We start from the raw sequence: 23,489 nt of genomic DNA, 5'->3' as shown, positions 1-23,489 counted from the left end.
GAAGTACTCGGTAAACATTAGCTATTATTCAAGATTGATAGACAAACTTAGGGAGTTTTGTGAAGTCAAAAGAAAAGCTATGTATAATTCAATATTAAAATTTAATACAATTCAATTTCTAGAGCCAAATAATACACAGTTTTGTTATAATGGTTCTTTTTAATTTTTAATGACATTTTGCATACATTTTGTATTAGATATCATTTGAAAAAGACTAGTCTTTTTTCAGCTGTTGGTAAAGAATTTCCAAGGTACCAGGGAGTGATGTCCTAGACAGAGGCAGACAATATTTTTAGCTGATGAATGTATTTTATGACTTTTTTATGATATTCTCTGAAAATTAACAAGGTGACTACATTAAAATATTTATTAGTCTGTTTATGCTTTGGCACTCTTGCTAGACTTTTATTTAATTTCCAAGAGGGATAATGATTGGAAAATGGTTCCACATAAACAGAAAATGTGAGTGGCAAAGGAAACTGATACATATCCTAATAGAATGCAGATGTCCTGAGCACTGTCAAAATGCTACCTCTGACAGTCATAAGCATTATATGCCAGAGGTTTCTTGCATTACAACATACTTGAGCTGGCTTATGAGATTATCTTGAATAATGCCTCATTTTACAAGCATGGGAAGAAACTGAAACAAAAAGAAATTGACTACTCGAAGTCCTGTCTTAAAACAAGACCATGGGCCTTCTGATGCAGTCAAATTTCCTTTACCCTATGCCAGCTTTTCTCCTTGTTGATTTCCTCTCCCTCAGTGACAGTTTCTGAACCTGACGATGAATGTACTTTTCCATGGCTCAAACAGACTTTCATTCACAAGTGTTTCCATCAATCATTAAAATAGCCAGTTGAGTCTTAAACTAAATATTATTGTTTAAATTCTTTTCCATTTACCTAACAAGTCTTCCTTCTCCTTCAAAGTCAGAACTGTAAATTCCTTCTCTAATTTGTAATAGACAGTCTCCAAAATTTATTAGTGTATAACTAAGTCATCAATAACTAATCAAAGAAGTATGTGGGATTTCTATCAATAGTGATCTTTTTAAAGAGAACTCACGTTTTATTTCTCACAGTATGTGTTCAGCTGCTCTGATTTCAAATGAGAGAGGGGCCGGGATGGACTACTTGCACCACTTACTCTGTTAATTTGATGAATACATTTCTTTTCATGTGCTTCCTTGCCATTTGTGAGGTCACGATGGCCTCAAAATGGCCAGAATGCAAGTTTTCCTCTCCATCTGTCCTCCACCCACAAAAACGTTCTATCAAACAGACTAAGGGGCAGCGCCTGCTTATCTCTGTAGCAGGTTCAGTTCCCTCCCAGCATGTAGAATTATTCCAGGTCAACCCCATTCCTCTCCTGAGAACCCAGAGTCATCCCGCCCTGTTGTTAGTATGAAGTCCTACCTATCCTAGCTCCTGGATGTTCACCGTTCTGAGGGCAACCCCCCTCAGGTGCCTCTATAGTAGGCAATGTCCTTCTCCCCCAGCCTGTGAGCTCATGTTGATATACCAAGTAATCCAAATAAGCAAAATAATCCAAACGAGGGAAATATCTCCCTCCCAACCTGCTAGATATCTGAAATGCAAGTTCATATTCTCTAAAATCAAAGAATGCATTCTGGGAACAACAGAGGTTAAGAATAGGAAAAACTTATTGAGAGAAAGATAGCTTCTGTCTAAGAGAGACAGAAGGGGGACCAGAAAGTGGACTGCCCGCCCACCCCACTTCTCAAAGGTGATTTATGGGGCAAAGCCACAAGGTGAGGTAAGTACAAAGTGGAACAAAATTATAAGATCCAATGGAAAATCACAAGATGGGCATGAGGTGGGACAAATCCATGATCAACCAATAAGATTACAAGTATAGTCACCCGGGTAATATTGATTAAATGGAGATCAAATGGGGAAGCTAGTTACCTAGCAAGCTAAGGAATGGGCTTACTAAAAACGATTTGGTCTCCAATTAAGGTGATTGAGATGTATTTAAAGTATCGATCACTGCTATTCATACCTAGGGGAAGTATGTGGGTGTAGTAGTTTCTTTTTAATGTTAACCTTCAGTGAATGTGCCTCAGTTATTTTCTATGCTGAGGGCCCAGCCCAGTCCAATTGCCTTCTAACTAATTTAGCTGTCTGCAATAATGTGACTAACAAACTATAGTGGATCTCATCTTTCCAGTGTTGACTCTTCTATGTTCAGCCATCCCTGTAAGTCTGGGGTGGAAATTGTCCCAAAATGAGTTGAATAAGAGATAATTATATACACACATAAACATTTCTGCACTGTGGCAAGTTGCAGATGTCTAGTGGAAGAGGAGATGCTGTCCAGCCAGTTCTCATGCACTGCATGCATAACATTTTCAAGTATCTTTGGCCTGTGCATCCCCTTTAAAGCGTATAACCAAAATTACACAGGAAACATTTTATACTTGTTATCCTGCTTCCTGTGGGTGGCCTGTGGGTGGCCAGCTGTTTTCCATTTCAGACAACAGAATGAACCAAGAAAATGAATGAAAATTTTGAATGGGATTACATAAAAGAAAGTGATGGGTGTTAAACAGAATACTAGATGTGCTACATTATCATCTGAAAAAGAACAGATTATCATTTTTAATTTAATGTTAGGAAAGGAACAGTAAATGATTTCACATGGACTTTTTTAATACTATAATTAAAGCAGAATTGCAAAGTAATTTTCACAAAATACTCACAAGAGATTTATAGGTCACCATGAAAGACTTAAAACAGATTTATATCCCTTGCCTCCTGAGAACTCACTGAAATGATAAAAAGAATAAATATGTATTAACCAACGAGAGCAAAGAGATTGAGAAATAGAATCCAGAGAACAAAGGTGATTTTAATAAATTTCATAAGAGAATGATCAATCGGAAACTGACCACGAGAGAGCGAAAGTTATAATCTGGAAAACATGGCTATCTCTACAATGAGAAAGGCAGCAGATCCACAGAAAGCTGGGATCCCAAATCTACCAAAGGATGTAGGGATATTTATGTATCTTAAATCAGAATAATATGGAATTCCACTCATTCTTCCAATCTAGAGGGCATAATATTAACTGGCAGCCAACCAAGAGAATTAGATCCTTGATAAGACTATTTCTCTGGTTGTTAAAATTATTCCTTTCTTGGATTGACCAATACCTTTGATCTAAGAACTCAAATTTCTTTTCATCTCCATGAAGCTTCATCATTGTTTGGAACATTATAACTTCCAGTACTTATTGGTCATTGTAGTTGGATTCCTTCTTGAAATACCACCCCTAAATATGAGTAGTTTTTCAAGGTATGACTTCTACTCTCCAAGTTTAAATAAAAATACTCAGGCGAAGGAGTTAATTTTCCAGCAGACATGGCATGGAGAATATTTTGCTTCTGGTCCTGGTATCAGGGTCTTTTATATCGCGGAAGGTTCTTTGTGCTTGTATATTACTCCTGCCTGGCTTGCTTTAGACCCTGACCCTCAGTTCTGAGGGGTCAAGGCACCAAGGGGTGAGGTTAATCATACTCTGGTTATAAATCCTCCAAGGTTTTTTGAGGGGGCACTGTGTTTATTCCCATAGTCAAGCTAGCTCCCCAGCCAGTTACAGGGATTCTGCCAAATGCATTTTAATAAATTCCTTTGCTTCATCAGCTGTTTGCAGAAAGAATTTTGACAAACATATGTCCCCATCTGTTCAATTTTTCCTTATGGAATGCTTAGTAGTTTATATGGTCTTTTAGATCCATTGTATCTTTTATCAATAGTCAGAATTTTATTTCTTTGTACTTTTGCATTATGTTAAGGTTTATATTTTATCAAATATTCCAGCAGGCCAATGTGGTTATCACATTCCTTTCTTTTCTTTTCTTTTTGTTTTCGTTTGTGAGATAGAGTCTTGCTATCTATCCCTGAACTTATGATTCTCCTGCCTCAGCCTCCTCAGCACTGGGATTTCAAGAGTGTGCCACCATACCTCACTCTCATGTGCCTCTTCTGATTCCTCTGTTACCACTTAAAATTCTAAGACTGTGCATGGGTCAGTAAGAAATGGGTTGATAAGCTCCGCCCTCACCACTGAAGCGTGCTGTGGAGAGGAAGCGCGCTGTTTCCAGACGTGTGTGGCAAGGAGGCCCAACAGCATTGTTACTCTTGAGTGACCCTTAGGCCAGATAGTACAGCAGCATTTACTAGCAACAAGAATACAGGACAGTCCTCTCCACTGGGTGGAATATTTAAAGGCTTTTCAGCCTGTCCCAGTGTCTCCAGATGGTCATCTTTTTTATTTAAAACTTGAGATTTGAGATATATCCAGGGAGAACTTTAGCTAAAATAATTCCCTTCCCCTATGTTAAATTACACTGGAGCACAGCAGATTTTCTTACTTTTTGGAGATTTTAGAGCATACCATTTTCCAGTAGCACTAATGCATTTTTTTAAATAATTTAGAAATGCTTTTACAAGTTATGTAAAATCTTTGCAACCACAAAGTCAATTGATCATAGGTGTCATTTTATTTTATCAGATACATTACATTATTGCTTTATTAAAACTTTGAGTAGGTTTTTATCATCCCTGAGGAAAGAAAAAAGATTGAAAGTGATCACCTGTTGTTAAATAGACTCAAAAATTTCATGCACTCAAAACTGAAGTTATTAACTTATAAAATTTTAAAGAATAGCCAGGCATGTTGACACATGCTTGTAATCACAGCACTGGGAGGCTGAGGCAGGAGAATCGCTGCTGGTTTGAGGCCAGCCCATGCTACAGAATGAGTTCAAGGCTGGCCCAAACTACATAGCAAGATCCTGTTTCCAAAAAAAAATAATAATAATTAAAGAATATTAACCTTATCCATAGTAAATCTTAAAACTGATAAAAAAAGATGGGCTTGTTTGGTCAGCTTTGTTAAATTTTTATTTTCTTTACTTTAATACATTTTATATCTAGTTTTTGGTAGATAATAGACTTCAATATGAAATATAGTTATTCAGATGTTTCAAATCAAAATTGTTTCTTACCTATTGATTAGGTAATTACAAGATAAACATTAAGTAATTATATAATAAAGTTAGAGAAGCTAATCCACACAGATTTTCGACTTTTAAATTGCATATTAAAAATTTCAAATGCCTCCTGGGTCAAAGAAGAAACTCATGAAAAAATTCAAAATATTTTAACTAAATTTAAATAAAAATACAACTGATTATATCTGTGAGATTCAGTCAAAGTAGGGGTTGGAAGAAAATGGTTAGCATTAAATGTAAATATTAGAAAAAAAGAAAGATTTGAAATCAACCATTTAACTTTCCACCATAGAAAGCTAGATACAGGAGACTGATTTTAGCCTGATAAGCAGAAAAATAAATAAATAATAATTAGAACAGAAGTCAATAAAATTGAAAAAAGAAAACAATAGAGAAATAAATGAAAACAAAGCTTGCTTTTACAAAAGATCAACATACTTGATAAAACCTGAAGCAGGCTAACCAAGTATAAAAGAGAGAAGAACAAATGAAGTGATAGTTGTTGTTACTGATCTCATGGTTATTAAGAGGATAATAAAGGAATGCTGTGAATAATAATATTTCTGAAATGTAAGAGTCAAGATGAAAAGAACCAACTCTTGTAAGGTACAAGTGACCAAAATAAAATAGATAATTTGAATAGACTTATACATTAAAGAAATTAAGTAAAAAAATCACCATTAACGAGCCATAGTATATCTGCAAAACACCAAAATAAGAAAGAAAATACTAAAAGTACCAAGAGAAAAATGATACATATACAAAGGAATTGCAATTTCTTTGACAGTAGATTTTCTTTTTTTAATTAAGTTTATTGATACATTTTAGGTATACATTATAATCACATTCATCATTGGGGATTTGTACTGTACATGATATATCTTGGTTCTTATTTTTTCCCAATCCCCTTCCCTCCCCAACCCCTCCACTCCTATTTACAAAAGCTTTGTTTCTATTTTTCCTTCTTTTCTCATTTTTTTCCCTTCTTTCCTTTCCCCTGCCCCGCCTTCCCAGTTCCCCTTCCTCTTTGAACATTTTCTTCCTATTTCACAATATCTATTGCTGTTATACATTTTGGGGGAGGGGAACCGGGGATTGAACTCGAGTCCTTGCGCTTGCAAGGCAGGCAGTGGAACCACTAAGCTAAATCCTCGACCCTTCACAATATCTATTAAATCATACTTTGAATTGTCTAGGCTTCTGGAATTGAGGACTGATACTCATATGTTGAAAACTCTCGTGTTATTAAGATATTTTATTTCTTTTATTCTGTATATTATGTCCTTCCAAAAATTCCGTTGACTGTAGATTCATTTTTTTCCTCATTAGAATTTCCACAAATTGCCTAGACAGTTTTTAAAGAATCACACTCCTTCTTCATATATCCTGTCCTTACTGTTATTAACAGATTAAAAATATGTATTTTGTAAAAAGAAAGAAATTAAGTTAATTAAAAAATATAATCCAAGAAAAATCTCAAGGCCCAAGTGTCTTTACTAGTAAATTATACTAAAACATTAAGGGAAAATGATATCAATTCTTCACAACTTCTCCCATAAAATAGTAACTTCCTACTTATTGCTGTAAAGCCAACATCACCCTAAAACTAATGCCAGATAAAGCTATTACAACAAAGGAGAATTAGAGATCAACATCCTTCATGAACATAGATGCATATATTCTAAAAAATAAAATAAAATAAAATAAAATAAAACTACTAGCAAATGAATCCAACAATGTGTAAGAAGAATTACACTCATGACCAAGTGAGATTTATTCTAGGCATACAGTCCTGGTTTGACATATGAACATTAATTAGTGTAATCTATCAGATCAGCGAGCTAAAGAAGAAAATTCAGATGAGCACATGAATTAATGGAGAAAGGCAGTGATAAAATCCACCATTCATTCTTCCCAAAAACTCTCATCAAGTTAGTCTTAGAGAAGAACTTCCTCAACTTAATAAAGAATATCTACAAAAACCTGTAGCCAGTGTCAGACTTAACAGTAAGAGCTGGATGATTTCTCCTAAGACTCCAAACAGGGAGAGGGTGTCTCCTGTCAGCACTTCTATTCAGCAGCATGCTGGAAGTGCTTGGTAGTAAAACAAAGAAGCATGAAAGAAAAATAAGAGGCATATGATTGGAAAGGAAGACAGCAACTTTGTGTGCAGATGACATGATTGTCTACATAAAAAATACCATAGAATAAAACAGAAACAAAAACCAAAAAGCAAAATCTCCTGGAACTCATAAGTGATCATAACAAAGTTGCAGGGCACAAGAATAAAAATAAAAGTCAGCTTCTTCCCTATCATATATCAGCAATGAATAATAGAATTTGAAATTATAAATAACTTATTTACAATTGCTAAACAATTGCATAAATGTAGCTCTAATAAATATATAAAAGATTTTATGTAGAAAACTGTAAAACTTTGATAAAAGAAATCAAATAAGATCTAAATTAGTGGAAAGATGCTCTAGATTCAAAAGGAGACTCGATGTAAGATGTCAGGTCTGCCCAACTTCATCTATACTTTCAATATAATTCCAATCAAAATTGTATTAAGCAATTCTCTGCATACTGAAAAATTAATTCTTAATTTATATGGAAAACAAAACCTCAGGATACTCAACAAAATACTGACAAAGAACCAAGTTGGAGAACTGACACTACCTGACTCTAAGACTTAGTAGAAAAGTGTAGTAATCAAGGCAGTGTGGTAAAAGAACGATCACACAAATCAGTGTAACAGAATAGAGTCCATAAATAGACCCAAGCAAATATGTTCTTCTGAATTTTGACAAAGGAATACAGGCAGTTCAAAAGAGAAAAGATATCCTTTTCAATAAATGCTCCTAGAACAATGACATCCATGTGCAAGGCAAGAAATCTAAACACAGATTTTTCACGAAAATTAACCCAAAATAAATTATAAATTTAAAAATAAAATACAGTATGCTAAAACTTCTAGAAGATAAGAGAAGAAAATTAAGCCTTTGAGTTTGGTAATAAGGTGTTTAAATACAATACCAAATATACATCTATGAAGAAAAATTTGATTAATTAGAATATGTTAAATTAAAACCTTTTGCTCTATAAAAGACACTGTTAAGAAAATCAAAAGACAAGTCACAGACTGGGAGAAAATATATATCTAATGAAAAAAACCCAAAATATATATCTAATGAAAGACTTGAATCCAAAATATATGAAATACTCTCAAAACTCAATAGAAAAGGAACCATGCAATTAAAAATTGGACAAAAGATCTGAATAGGTACTTCACAAAGAGGATATCTAGTGCAAAGAAGCATGTCAAAGAAGCATGTCAAAGGGATATTTCTTATGAAACAATATTGAAGTACATGCCACCTATTAGTATGACCAATATCCAAGTCCTGGTGCTACCAAATGCCACTGAGGATGTGGAACAATAGAAATTCTTATTTTTTTGCCAGAGGGAATGAAAACTTCTGTAGCCATTTTAGAAGACTGCTTAGTAGTCTAACCTAGCACTTCAGAGGACAGCTCAGTAGTAGCTAACCACATGACCCCATATCAGCATATGATCCCACAATCACTCTTCTTGATATATTTGCCCATTTGAAAACCTGTGTTGGTACAAAAGCATCCATGTGCACATTTACAGCAGCTTTATTCATTACCATCAAAAACTGGAGGCAACCAAGATGCATTTTCAATAGGTAAGGGAGTGGATAAATGTGTTATACCAGTACAATGGAATATTGCTCATTGATAAAAAGAAATTACCTATCAAATATTAAAAGCCATGTAGAAAATTTAATTGTAAATTGTTTCATCAGAAAAGGTATATATTGTAGAATTATAATTATATCATGATCAAAAAAGGCAAAGCTAAAATGATCCAGAGTTGTCGAGGTTTCAGGAGAGTGGAGGGAGTTGAATATGTGGAGCATCAGAGATCTTTAAAAGTGCTGAAATAGGGCCAGGGATTTAGCTCAGTGATTTCGCCGCCTGCTGTGCAAGCGCAAGGACCTGAGTTCGATCCCCGGTACCAAAAAAAACAAAAAACAAAAATCAACAACAACAACAAAAAGTGCTGAAATAATTCTGCATGGCATTCTAATTGTGGGTAAAGGACAGTATACATTTGTGAAAAACTTCACAACACAAAAGACTTCATAATACAAAGACAGAAACTTAATGTATGCCAATTTTTAAGAAGCATTTAAAAGTATGAGGGATCCCAGCATGGAATTCAGAATGTGACAAAACTAACTGCACAATAAGTATATGAAACTACCTCACAGAAGAGGGTAGGGGAGAAGGTGCAGACCTTAGTAACCATGGAAACAAGTAAGACTAAAGGCAAAAGAAACCACTTGCTCTGGTTTGGAAAAGTGCCCTCCCAAAAGACCCATATATTAAAGGTTTTGTCATCAGCTTCTGGTGCTACTAGAAGGTAGTGGAATCTTGAAGAATTGAGACTTCATGGAAGGAAATTAGTTCATTAGATGACTGCCCTTGAAGAGGATATGAGGACCCAAACTACTTCCTGTTCCTGTTTTGGCTTCCTGACCACCAGGAGATAAATAGGCCTCCCCTGCCACGTACTATCACTGTGATGCACTGTGCCACCAAAGGCCCTAAGAGAGCACAGACAAGCACTGACAACTCTGAAACCATCTCCTTTCAAAAAGCCTTTCCTTTTTTTAAGTTAATTTATCCCATGATTTGTTACAGTAACGGAAAGTTGATTAATGGTACGCTAGTTGAGAAAGTTGTTTCCCCCAGGGTTACAGGTCAAGAATTCTGACACCACTATATCTGTAACACTCAGATTGAACAATTAGGTAAATGGGTGGCTGATGGTGGGAGCTAGATGTCTCACTACAGGAGTAGGAGGTTACAGACCAAGAAGAGGCCAGAATGACCCACGTGGTACTGGGTTATAACAATTGGAGATGTAAATAGGATCTCATATTTGCTTAATATAGATATGGATGGTTTCACATACACATATTTATAGATATATGTACATACATAGATTAGTATATACTCCTTTATCTCCTTTCTCTGCCAGGTAAAAAGACCTACAGGCAAATATACTTCATTACACAGATCATAGATTCCAATATCATTCTTTACTTAAATGTACCATGGTTCCTGGGAGAAAAGACTGATATGAAAACTGGGGCAAGAAATATACAAGATGTGGCTAGACATTTTGCAGTACCAGGAAGCAAGGAAATCCTAAGACACACAAGCAAATAACACAATGATGTGGAATGTCAAAGGGACACAGGAATCAACTGAAAGAGCTCCCAAGGGTCAAAGCTTGAAAAATATGAAGAACATTAGTTATAACTCAAATCATAAAATAAATTTTCATGAGTCTATACTGAAATAAACAAATGGAGGAATAGTAGAAAAATCTTCCACACAGAAGAATTCCAAATGACTAATACAGATACTCTGCTCTCAAGCAGATGGAATGTTAACTTCCCAGTTGTAAAGGTGGGCTGTATACAGTGACTTCACTTTGTCTAGTATAGAAAGAAGACAAAAAAGAATAACTTACAGTGGAGAATCCTAACAACCTCTCCTCAGCCAGGTGATCAAAGAGATAAGTCATGTTGCTATCATGCATTCTCTGTGATGTGATGTGATGACGATTCCATTTTGTCTCAAAAATCCATAATTCCAGTCTTCTTATGTGAAAAACATCAGGCAGTTGTCGACTAAAGGACATTCTATGAAATACCTCAGTATTACTCTTCAAAACAGTCAAGGTCATCAAAATCAATAAAAAGATAAGAAGCTGTGATCTCATCACAAAAAGACTAAGTGGAGGGGCAAGAGGAAGGGGCTTTCGGGCCACCATCCATCCTGCTGCTCCCTGGCCAAAGGAAGAGGCTTCCAGGATGCTTACTGTCCTGCCGCTCTCAGCCCAGAGGTAGGGGCTTCTGAGCCACTGTCCCACTGCTACTGGCTTAGAGGAAGGGGCCTCCAGGCCACTGTCTGCCCAGCCACTCCTGGCCCAGAAGTAGGGGCTCCTGTGCCACCACCCATCCTGCCATTCCCAGGGGAAAGGAAGGGGCTTCTGAGCCACTGTCCCACCTCTCCCAGCTCAGAGGAGGTGAGCCACACGGCTCCAAAAGCAACCCCACCCCTTGGGCGAAATGAGAAGACTCATAAACAAGTCTCAAAACCAGACTTCCAGATCACCTACAGAAACATCAAAGGGAAATGAGATGGAACACTCTGATACTCAACCACCTGGACCCCCTGAACTGGCAACAAAAGAGGATCTGAAAAAAATGAAAACAGAAATAATTTCTCAGATAACAGCACAGATTGTGCTCATAGTGCAAGACATGATTAATAAATCTGGAGAGGAGCTGAGGAACATGATGGAATCTTAATATAGGAAACAAATGGAATCCATAAAACAGATGCAAATAGATTTCCAGGACATGAAAAACTCCATTGAAAGTCTACACAGCACAATGAGCCAATGTGAGGACAGAATTTCAGATATAGAAGATAAGATTGCAATTAGTGACCAGGAAAAGAAAAATTGCTTCAAAATTGTAAGGGACCATAAGAAATGAATCCAGCAGCTGCTAGATGATGCAAAGAAGAATAACATAAGACTGATTGGAGTCAAAAAAGAAACAGGAGAGAGTGCAGATGACATAAAAAACTGTTCACAGAAGTGATGGCAGAAAACGTTCCAAGCAGGGGAAAAGAACTTCACATACAGATAAGTGAGGCTTATAGGACTCCAAATAGCCTTGATCAAAAAAAATCTACACATAGGCATATAATTGTTAAGATTCCAGAAACACAAAAGAAGAATAAAGTTCTACAAGCAGTTAGAGAAAAGAAACAAATCACATACAAAGGAAAACGCATCAGAATCACAGCAGATTTCTCAACACAAACACTCAAGGCGAGAAGAGCTTGGAGTGATGTATACCTAGCCCTAAAGGAAAACAGCCTCCAACCCAGATTAATGTACCCTGAAGAACTACCTTTCAAAATGGATGGAGAAATAAGTTATTTCATGACAAAGAGCACCTTAGGAACTTCATAAACACCAAACCAGCACTCCAAAAAATTTTAGACAATATCCTAGGAACAGACAATGAGGATCACAACCCAAGGAAGCCCAGCAAAATGAACCCGTCTGGCACAACAAGAAATTAAATGTAAAGGGGGAGAACCCAACAAAAAGAAAAAGTCTTGGCAATGACAAGTCAATACGTGTCCCTTATAATCATCAATGTTAATGGTCCCAATTCACCAATCAAAAGAAATAGACTGGCAGAATGGGTCAAGAAGCAAAATTCAACAATATGCTACATAAAAGAAACACACTTCATTCAAAAGGAAACTCATAGACTGAAAGTTAAAGGGTGGAAAACAATACTGCATGTGACAGGAACCTGAAAAAAAGCAGGAGTAGCTATCCTCTTGGCAGATCAAGTAGATTTCAACCAACACTGATTAAGAGAGATGAAGAAGGACACTACATCCTTGTAAAGGGAACAATCCAACAGGAAGAGATGACAATCATAAATATCTATGCACCAAACACTAGTGCACTGAACTATATAAAACAAATACTAATGGACATGAAAAGTCATATATGCACTAATACAATTGGAGTGGGGGACCTCAACACCCCACTGTCACAAATAGATAGATCAACTAGACTAAAAATAAGTAATGAAATACTAGAACTCAATCGAACTCTTGAACAAATGAACTTAACAGATGTTTATAGAGTCTTCCACCCCACAAAATCAGAATACACATTCTTCTCAGCTGCACATGGGTCATTCTCCAAAATAGACCACATACTCACACATAGAACATGTTTAAGTAAGTGCAAAGGAATTGAAGTTATCCCCTGTATATTATCAGACCATAGTGCAAGGAAATTGGAGATCCATAGCAAAAGAAACTCAAAAAATTTCATAAGCACATGGAAATTGAACAACACACTTCTGAATAACCAATGGGTCACAGAGGAAATTAAAGAAGAAATCACACAGTTCCTTCAATTAAATGACAATGACAATACAACATATCAGAATCTATGGGACACAATGAAAGCTGTCTTACAAGGGAAATTCATAGCAGTGAATACACATATTAGGAAAACTGAATGATCCCAATTAAACAACCTGATACTGAACCTCGAGCTTCTAGAAAAAGAAGAGCAGGACAACCCCAAAGCTCATACAAGGGAGGAAATTATAAAGATCAGAGGAGAAATCAATGCAATGGAGACTAAGAGAATGATATAAAAAAATCAACGAAGCCAAGAGTTGGTTCTTTGAAAGAATCAACAAAATTGACAAACCTTTAGCCAACCTTGTCAGAAAAAGGAAAGGAAAGGCCCAAATCCATGCAATTAGGAATGAAAAGGGTGAAATTACAACAGACCCAGCAGAAATCCAGAGGATCATCAATACCTACTTCCAGAACCTATACGCCAATAAGATGGACAACACAGAAGAAATGGACAGATTCCTAGATACATATAAATTACCAAAGTTGAATGAAGAAGACCTAAAAATTCTGAACAACCCAATATCAACCAATGAAATTGAAAATGTAATTAAAAACTTATCAACTAAGAAAAGCCCAGGCCCTGATGGCTTCACTGCTAAAATCTACAAGACATTTAGAGAGGAAATGCTGCCACTACTGTTTAAACTCTTCAATGAAATTGAAAGGGAAGCAATACTCCCAAATTCATTCCTGGAAGCAAGCATCACCTTGATCCCCAAAACAGAGAAAGACCCAACTGAAAAGGAGAAATATAGGCCAATCTCACTAATGAACATAGATGCAAAAATCCTTAATAAGATAATGGCAAACAGAATGCAGAAGATCATCAAGATCATCATCATACACCCTGATCAAGTGGGATTCATCCCAGGGATGCAGGGATGGTTCAATATACGAAAATCTATCAATGTAATACACTATATCAATAGAGCCAAGGACAAAAATCATATGATTATCTTCATAGACACAGAAAAAGCATTTGACAAAATCCAACATGCATTTATGATAAAAACCCTGCAAAAAATTGGAATAGATGGTCTCTACCTCAAACTGATAAAAGCCATCTATGAAAAACCAACAGCCAATATCATACTAAATAGTCAAAAACTGAAATCCTTCACACTACAATCAGGAACAAGACAAGGATGTCCATTATCACCACTCTTGTTCAATATAGTTCTGGAAACATTAGCCACAGCAATTAGACAAGAGAAAGAAATAAAAGGAATAAAGATAGGTAATGAAGAAGTCAAATTGTCATTATTTGCAGATGACATGATACTTCACATAGAAGACTCCAAGAACTCCACCAAAAGTCTTCTAGACTTAATAACCACATTCAGTAAAGTAGGTGGATACAAGGTCAACACACAAAAATCGATAGCTTTCCTCTACATCAACGACAGACTCACTGAGAGAAAAATAGGGCAAATAATTCCTTTCACAATAGCATCCAAAAAAACTGAAATACCTAGGAATCATCCTAACGAAAGAAATCAAAGACCTCTTCTCTGAAAACTATGGCACTCTGAAAAGAGAGATTGAAGACAGTATCAGAAAATGGACAGACATCCCCTGCTCCTGGGTAGGAAGGATTAATATAGTGAAAATGGCCATACTTCCAGAACTGCTATATAGATTTAATGCAATTCCAATTGAGATCCCAGCAGCATACTTCATTGGACCTTGAGAAAACAATCCAAAAATTCATTTGGAACAAGAAGACACCCAGAATACCAAAAGCAATTCTAGGTAACAGAGACATGGCAGGGGGTATCACAATCCCCAACTTGAAACTATACTACAAAGCTACTGTGATAAAAATAATATGGTACTGACAAAGAAACAGACCTGAGGACCAGTGGAACAGATTAGAAGATGCAGAAACAACTCCAGACACACTCAGCCACCTCATCTTCGATAAAGGAGCCAAACACCCTCATTGGAGGAAAGATAGCCTCTTTAATAAATGGTGCTGGAAAAATTGGGTTTCAACTTGCCAAAGATTAAAACTAGACCTAGATCTCTCACCATGCAATAAACTAAAATCAAAATGGATTAAAGATCTAAATATTAAAACAGAAACACTGAACTGGCTGGAACAGAGGTTAGGTAGAACTCTTGAAGACATCAGTGCAGGAAAAAATTTTATGAACAAAACCTTAGTTCCCCGTGAACTAGCACAAACAATCAACAAGTAGGATCTCTTCTTATTAAAATGCTTCTGCACGGCAAGAGAAACCACCAGCAGTGTGAAGAGACAATCCACAATGTGGGAAAAAATCTTCACCTGCTCTTCCTCAAACAAAGGCCTACTATCTCGAATCTATAAAGAACTTAAAAAGATTAGACCTCCCAAATTTAAAGACCCAATCCAAAAATGGGCATCTGAAATGAACAGACATTTCTCAGACAAAGAAGTAGAAATAGCAAATAAATACATGAAAAAATGTTCAACATCACTGGTCATTCAAGAGATCCAAATGAAAACAACGCTGAGATTCCACCTCACCCTGCAAAGAATGGTTGCCATCATGAAATCAACCACTAACACATGGTGGTGGGGCTGTGGGCAAAGAGGAACCCTGCTCCATTACTGGTGAGAGTGTAGACTGGTGCAACCACTCTGGAAATCAGTATAGAAATATCTCAAAGAAGTAGGACTGGAAGTCCCATTTGACCTAGCTATTCCCCTGCCAGGTATCTTCCCCAAAGAATTAAAAGAATCATACCACAGTGATATATGTGCACCCATATTCATAGCAGCACAATTTGTAATAGCTAAAACTTGGAAAAAACAAACAAACTTGAAAACAGCCCAAATGCCCATCAACTGGAGACTGGATCAAGAAAATGTGGCTTTTTTTATAAAATGGAGTACTACTCAACCATCAAAAATGAGAAATTAGAGACATTTATAGCTAAATGGATGCACATTGAGGCCATACTCTTAAGTGAAATAAATAGGACACACATGTGTAAATACCGAATAGTTTCTCTAGTGTGAGAAACTGAAAGTGTAAGTAAGGACTAAAACGTATAGTAGATAATGTGAAATAGGAAGAAAAGGGGCAAAAGGGAAGGGGAAGTGGGAGGGGTAGGGAAAAGGCAAGAAGGGAATGGAATTAATATGAGAAAATGGAAAAATGGAAACAAAATCTTTGTAAATAGGGAGGGATGGAGGGGTTGAAGGGAGGACAAGGGAAGGGTGAAATATAAGAACCAAGAGAGATTATGTAAAGGTGCAAATTTCCAATGATGAATGTCATTATATTGTATACCTAAAATGTACCAATGATTAGAATGAATAATTGATAATGAAAAATAGGAAGAAAAGGTCCAAAGGGGTAGGGGTAGTGGGAGGGGCAGGGGAAAGGAAAGGAGGGAAAGGAAAAATGATGAGAAATGGAAAAAATGGAAACAAAGTCTTTGTAAATAGGGAAGCAAGGAGGGGTTGAAGGCAGGGCTTGCAATGGGGCAAAAATAAGAACCAAGATGCATCATGTAAAGGTACAAGTTCCCAATGAGAAATGTAAATGTCTTGTATACCTAAAATGTACCAATAAAAGAATTAAAAAAAAAAAAAAACTAAGTGGAATGTGGCATTCTGGTTGCATCCAGGGGAGAAAAAGAAGATTCAGGGAAAACTGAATCAAGTATGGACCATAGTAAATCGTATGTGTTAATATTGGTTCACTAATTGTAATAAACATACTATTTATAAATGTCTACAATAAAGGAAATTAAGTGGGGATATAAATAGGTACTCTCCACTCTATTTTCACAAATTCTCTGTAAATCTAAAAAATGTTCTTGAGACTAAAGTATATTCAAAGTTGAAAAAATGACAAACCCATCTGTACATTGCCAAGTCTGTACAGAACAAGTTAAAAGAATACACTAAAAATTAGAAAAACATCAGGAAAAAGAAATCTAAAATGCAACTTTTCCTTTTTGCTAAAAGATTATTCCTTTGTTTCTTCTTGTAACACCTGTAGAGTTTTATAAGACAACCAAGAAGACTATCAAGACTTCATAAAGCAATCACTTCTATAAAAATTTTAAAAATTCAACCATAATAACATAAATGGTTATTGACTATGTTCTAGATCTGTAAGTGGCTCATCATTGTTCTTAGAAATAGATTGCTACTTATATTTTAAATAAATGTCATTAGCTTTGAAAGTCAGTCCTCAAAACACTGAGAGTGAAATTGTCATTATACCAATTTTACCCCTAAACTTTTTGGATTGATTTTCCATTAACTGTGTTTCTGTGATGAATAGGAAAATATTATTTTTCCTAATGTTGCCCTTAAGTAGAATTGTTTAATGATGGTACTGATTAAAAGACAATGCAGGAAGAGCCAAAGTTACCAAGTACCTGTATGCCAGTCACTGTTTTAACAGCAGATAACTGAAGACACTGGGGCTGCCATAACTAAAGGGATTTATTTAATACCAGAAATAAGGTGCTCCTAAAATTGCTAGATGGCCATGAAGAACCTCCCTTGGGCCGAGCCTCTGGGAATGATGTCCAGTTCATCACAACAAAACTGGTTTAACCAAGGAAACAGTTAGTTGGGCTGCATCCAGAAATGGAGAATTGAAGGCAGTGGCTCAGCTCAGTCCCAGGGATCAGGAAGCTGCTGCTGGAAGTGCAGGCTCCTGGGTCAGGCTCTGCCCCAGGAGAATGCACGACCCAGCCAGGCCCTTTCTCTCCCCCTCCTAACCCTTCTCTGCTTTCAGGTTATCAAGGACATCCAATTGACTGAACTTTTATTACATCTGGGGCATCTGTTCCAAAGGAAGTCTGAGAAATGTACTTTCAAGCTTTCTCATCTCTGCCATACACAAGGCACATGAAGGTGGATGGAAGAAGCATTGAGTCAGTTGATATAGCCTACCTATTACACATGAGATTCCATGATTGGAATGTTAAGTGGTGCATTTGAGTGATTGTCACCAACAAACCTCCTTACTGTTGGTATTTTTTTCCCTCCAGAGTTTAACAAAGATCTATTTGTACATAGCCAACATATCACACAGATGAACCAAAAATATAGCACCCCTCAAATTGTTACAAGTTTGTAGATCATTTGTTCTAAAATATCTTCATAATGTAGGGTCTGCATCCAAAATTGCTTTTCAGAAATTTCACAAAATTTCATATAATCTCTCTTTGGAATCCTTGGAAAATGTACACGCTCTCTCTCTCTCTCTCTCTCTCTCTCTCTCTCTCTCTCTCTCTCTCTCACACACACACACACACACACACACACACACACACAGCACACAAAGCTACTCCACACAGATTGGATTGCTCTGAGAAGGGCCCTTTTGAAACATAGGTACTTACTCATTATCAAAATGACTTGAGAAGGTTTTCCTGAGATCATAACTTAGTAAGTGTCCTTCTAAATTGAAACATTTCCCCCTTGTGATGGAATATTAGCCTCTCACTGTCTACACCATTATCAAATATTCCCGTAGACTCACCTCATACTTTGGCTCTTACTCTCCAGCATAGACCGCCGAGTCACAGACAGCTTGATTTTCTAGGCACAAGAATAAATTATAGATTTTTTGTTCCGATAAATGATAAACTGAAGTTCATCCTAGGAAAATATAAAGGAGATATAAAAATTAGATCTGACGGTACTTCATACAGTGTGGCATGTTGTTCCAGTGTGTTGAGGAAAGAAAATTCTATAAACATATACAAACGAATATTAGTAGAGGAAACACCAATAGGACTAGTTGCAGAGATGGAGTAGGGAAAATGATTGTTTTAGTCAGAGGAATTATTGTGGAAGGAGGCAAGAATAATCTCTCAAACAGCAACCACTACAACAAAAAAGTCCTTGGGGAGCTCAGTTTGCCATGTGCCACTCTGCCCCTGTCACAACTGTGTATGAAGATAGATGAGTGCACAGAATGCTAGAGGTTGCTATTTTTCTTAAGCCATTTCAAGGTGCCTCTCAATTACACATGGCATCAATGAAAAAGCACAAGTTTGAAATAAAATCTCTTCTTTATTGTTTTTTTCACTCATTCTTTAACTTCTTTCCAATAGCACCTTTTACAATTAAAAGCTTTATAGAAAAAGGTTCTTTAAACTGACTGAAAACAACAATAAAGAAGACATCTGAGCACCATAGAAAAAGCTAAAATAATTTCTTCCCAGTCCATAAGATTCCCCGGACAATTTTTTAAATAGAATATTCATCATTCAGAAGGAATACCAAGGAGCAGTAGTTTAAGAAGTCTCTAAATTTGACCTGCTCACAGTTGAATTGCTACTGTGTCAAGAAAAGAATGTTCCACATTGAATTACTGGCAGACATCAATTTATTCATAAAACACCTATTTTCCTGTACAATATGCTTCATTTTATCTTCCCCATTGTACACCATTTTTAAGACGAGATCTCTATAGGTGCCTCTTGAGAAAAAAAAAAAAAAGAAGTTTGCGTCATAGATTTTCATTGAATTTGAAATTAACTTTTTTATGAATTCAAATTAACAAAAAATATAATAGATTTTGTTCTTCAAATAAAGTTACTCTCTAAATAAGAAGTGTGCTATAATATGGTTTCCCTTACCTTTGAATTTGAAAGAATTACTTTATTTTAAATTTCAATGATTTAAAAATATTTAAAAGCAATATGTTCTGTTAAGCTTTGCCTCTAAGTGAAGGTGGAGTTGTTATAATTAACGTGTATCTTCTGTTTCGATATTGGGCCTCTATATTGTTTAACAATCACAGACTAGTGATACATTCCTTCATATTTTTTGTATCAGATATTTCTATGATTTATTGTGCTAGCAAATCATAACAGATCTTATATTCTCTTATATTTATTATCAATTATATAGTAGTAGATTTAAAGTAGATAAATCGCAGAAGTTAACCAAATAACAAAAATTTCTTGGCTACACACAGGGAAAACATCCTAGCATCTATTAAATGGCTACCATAGATTTGGTCAGATAATTGAAGAAGTCACATTCACTCTTTTAATCTTCTCAGCAACTTTCCGGAGTAGGTATCAATAACCACTTTTATGCGGAGGGAAAAAACAAGAGAATATAAATATTGCGTGAGAAGTTACATTACTGATATGTGATAAAATCATTATCCCAGCCCAGTTCTGTTGTTCTCCAAAGACATGTTCCTTCCACAGCTGTACATATTTGCTGCTATGATACTTACTGTCATAAGCCATGGAAAAGAGTGAGCATTCTTTTCTACACAAGAAGCAAGCCCAGAATATAGGTGCCTAGAATAGAGGGCTGCTTTGCAACATGTCTCTGAATGGCTCCTCCTCAGGACCATAGTGTTATCTTCTTTATTCTCTGGTCTGAGATAAACAACAATGAATGACAATGCGTATTTCATGCAAGAAAATAATCCACCTTAGTGCAATAAGAATTTCCTCAAAAACAGGGTATTTCTTTTCAGAAGCCACCTGTTTTTCTGAAAATTTCCAAGCTATAATTTAAAATGATTAAATTGTATCATTAACATACAATACAAAAAAGCACCTGTAAATATCCAATCTCCCAAAGTTCCCCCAATTAATTCCACATCCATGGTTTTACTGTGAACAGCACTTTGATAAAATGTTTTCATAACCTCTAAACAAGCACCATGGGAAATTCTGCTTAAACTAGTTAGAAAGAACAAAATTTCATGGGAACATGAATCTTGAAGTATCGTCTAAATTTTATTCTCATCTGTCCTCGTAGCCTTTATACAGCAAACTGAAAAAAAGAGAGTGAGGCTCAAAGGACCTGTGAGTTAAAGGACAACAGATCTACTTCTCCCTTTCTCCAGGAAGAGGAACTCATTTGATGCCAAAAATAAATGATTTGTACTTATTTGGGTTTCACTTTAGCCTGGATGATCCCTTTCAACACTACAGAGGAAAAGACAACTAGCTATCCTCAAAACTGTTTTTAGTGTCTCAAAGGTTTACTCTGCAGAGCTATTTTTAAACTGGATATTATGCTAAATGAAATTATCACCAGCTAAGTGTACCACTAGCATCCCTAAAGTATCCTGCTTGTCCCACTATAATCACATTATGTCACATCATATGACACATATTGTTGTAACCTGGGCCAGACAAGTTTCTGCAAACCATTAGTATTGTTGTCAAGAGCAGGAGATAATTCTGAATGTTTATTAATGTTACTTATATTCCTCAACAAGGGCATTACAAGAGTACTCTATAGGATGACTCTGATTTCTCCTGCTAAGAGTATCCGAAATTGAAGTTAATAAATGACCAGTGGAAGAGTGATAAGGGAATAAATTGGAATGTGAGAGGTGCTACCAGCACTTTACATTCAACTGGGGCAAGTACAACAGTGGCTTCTAGTGCAGATCACAGCGTGAATATATATTTCAAACTTGACATAACTTTTCCTTAGAGCAAGGCTACTGATTTTCTTGACTGGATTGGTTTGTCTCTCTCTTGTGTGAAGGACAAAGATATGTTCTTCACAGGCCTAGAAAGCTTGAGGATAGTAACAGATAAAAATCTAAAGGGATCACACACAGTGTCAGAGGTTACAACCATTTATCCTCCCCGTCCCAACCCCTCATCTCACTTTGGGGAATCTGGGAATAGTGGAAGATACTCAACAACAAGATCAGGGCTAAGGAAACTTACTCTGAAAAAAGCAAAATGCTGGATTTCTCTGTTGGTTAAGACATGGATATAAGAAGAATGTTTGCACACTGAGGGAAAGAAATAATCCATATTTCAAAGATTTTTAATAAATGTTATCTAAATCAGTTTAAATCAACACAATATGTGGATATTAAATGTATTTTGCAGCAAAGGTAAATAAGCAGCTCTTATCAGATTTTTTTCCTTTAATTGCAGTAAGGCAAATAGTTGAAGAGTTGTACTCCATATCTAATATTCAAGTGATAAACTTAATTATTCTTGAATTTTAAATGTCAGGCTCCTCCAGGAGCTATCAGTGACTTGGTAGCCACATTAAGTTTACACAGCAAATGTCTTACAGAAATTTTTGTAAAAATATTGAAATAAATATAAAGTCATATGATAATAGAAGCCAAAATTATCCACAAAAATTTTGTTGAACTCTTGGGGAAAAATTCTTCTAAAATCGCATAGTTAAGCTGATCAAAAAATGATCAATGTCCAAAGATGACTATGTGATAGCAATATGCTGTTGTTGAGCACTGGCAATAGGACTATTTCACATGGTAATGTTTTCTAAGCGTAAAATATACATCAGGTTTCAGACTTTGAACTAAAATAAGAATGTAAAATATCACATGAATCATTACTCTGGTTTCATGTTTAAGTGGTAATTTTTTATGTTGTGTTAAATACAACATGGTACTAAAATTAATTGCATTTTTCATTTCTTAAAAAGTGGCTAATGGAAAATTTTTAATTACATTGGCTAACATATTTCTAAGAGAGAGTGCTGGTCTAGATCTTTGAACCAATAGTGTAGCTAGAGAGGAATTAGAGAAGAGAAAGCTCCCTCTCACTTCCCGGGAGTCCTAATACCAAAGAAATGAGACCAGGCACCAATGACCCCTTCTCTCATATAAGAGATACATTTTTTGAGGAAGCTAGAATTTGTTCCGTCTTCCATGTCTCTATTACCTATCAATAACTTCCTTTCCGTATCCATTACTGAAACTACGCACATTATCTAGACATGGAACTTAGCCAAGCGGAAAGAGGCCAGGCAATAATGCAATGCAACTTAGCATCTGCTTGGTGATAGGTAAGGACAGAGACAGCGAAGCCCTGAGAATACTGAAGGTGTGTAAGGAACTAAAGTTTTTTTCTAACACATTCTTCAGGAAGGAAATCACCTATTCATATTGAAAATAATATTCAGAGAAAAGAACTAATTTCCTGATGTTAAAGGCATAATAAAATTTTAAATTCATAAAATTAAATTTTCACTAGAGACGATTGTAGATTAAACTTTGTTCCAGTATGTACTCTGAGAAAGTCTAACCTTGCGGTGATATATAGTAAAGCGGATCAAAGTAAATGAACATGTCCTGTCCAATGGTGTCTTGGTCACTTTCTCATCACTGGGACAGAATACCCAACATCTGCAACTTAAAAGAGGATAGATTTATTTTGGCTGTCAGTTTCAGTGGATTTATCCATGATCTGCTAGCTTCACAGCAGGAATGGCATGACAGACATCACAGCAGTCAGCCAGAACAGAGTGAGAGGGCAGGAACCTGCAGGGGAGATACATCTTCAAGGTCACATGCCCAGTGACCTGCCTCTTCCAACCAGGCCCTACCTCCTAGCAGCAATTCAGCAATGCATTAATCCATTAGTGCATATAGTGCCCCT

At 36.1% G+C, this 23,489-nt stretch overlaps 1 long non-coding RNA gene across 5 annotated transcripts in view; it reads right to left on the bottom strand.

Annotated features, from left to right (window-relative positions):
* LOC110346355 (uncharacterized) overlaps nt 1-23,489 on the bottom strand; it is a 355,871-nt gene that overhangs the window by 54,862 nt on the left and 277,520 nt on the right. For 3 of the 5 annotated variants that reach the window (XR_002390343.2, XR_015447335.1, XR_015447336.1), the window contains 2 exons: nt 18,614-18,732; nt 2,727-2,792 (listed from right to left, as the gene is read on the bottom strand). This is a non-coding gene — a long non-coding RNA (uncharacterized LOC110346355). Of the gene's footprint in view, nt 1-2,726; nt 2,793-18,613; nt 18,733-20,329; nt 20,478-23,489 lie in introns of all 5 variants that reach the window. The other 2 variants (XR_015447333.1, XR_015447334.1) reach the window with 1 other exon arrangement.

This window comes from Heterocephalus glaber, unplaced genomic scaffold, assembly GCF_053883595.1.
Source record: "Heterocephalus glaber isolate CG9 unplaced genomic scaffold, H.glaber_assembly_v1.0 deba00000347, whole genome shotgun sequence".
Classification (NCBI taxonomy): Eukaryota; Metazoa; Chordata; class Mammalia; order Rodentia; family Bathyergidae; genus Heterocephalus; species Heterocephalus glaber.
The sequence above is the reverse complement of the archived record's forward strand: the minus strand, read 5'-3'. Positions and strand labels throughout refer to the sequence as shown.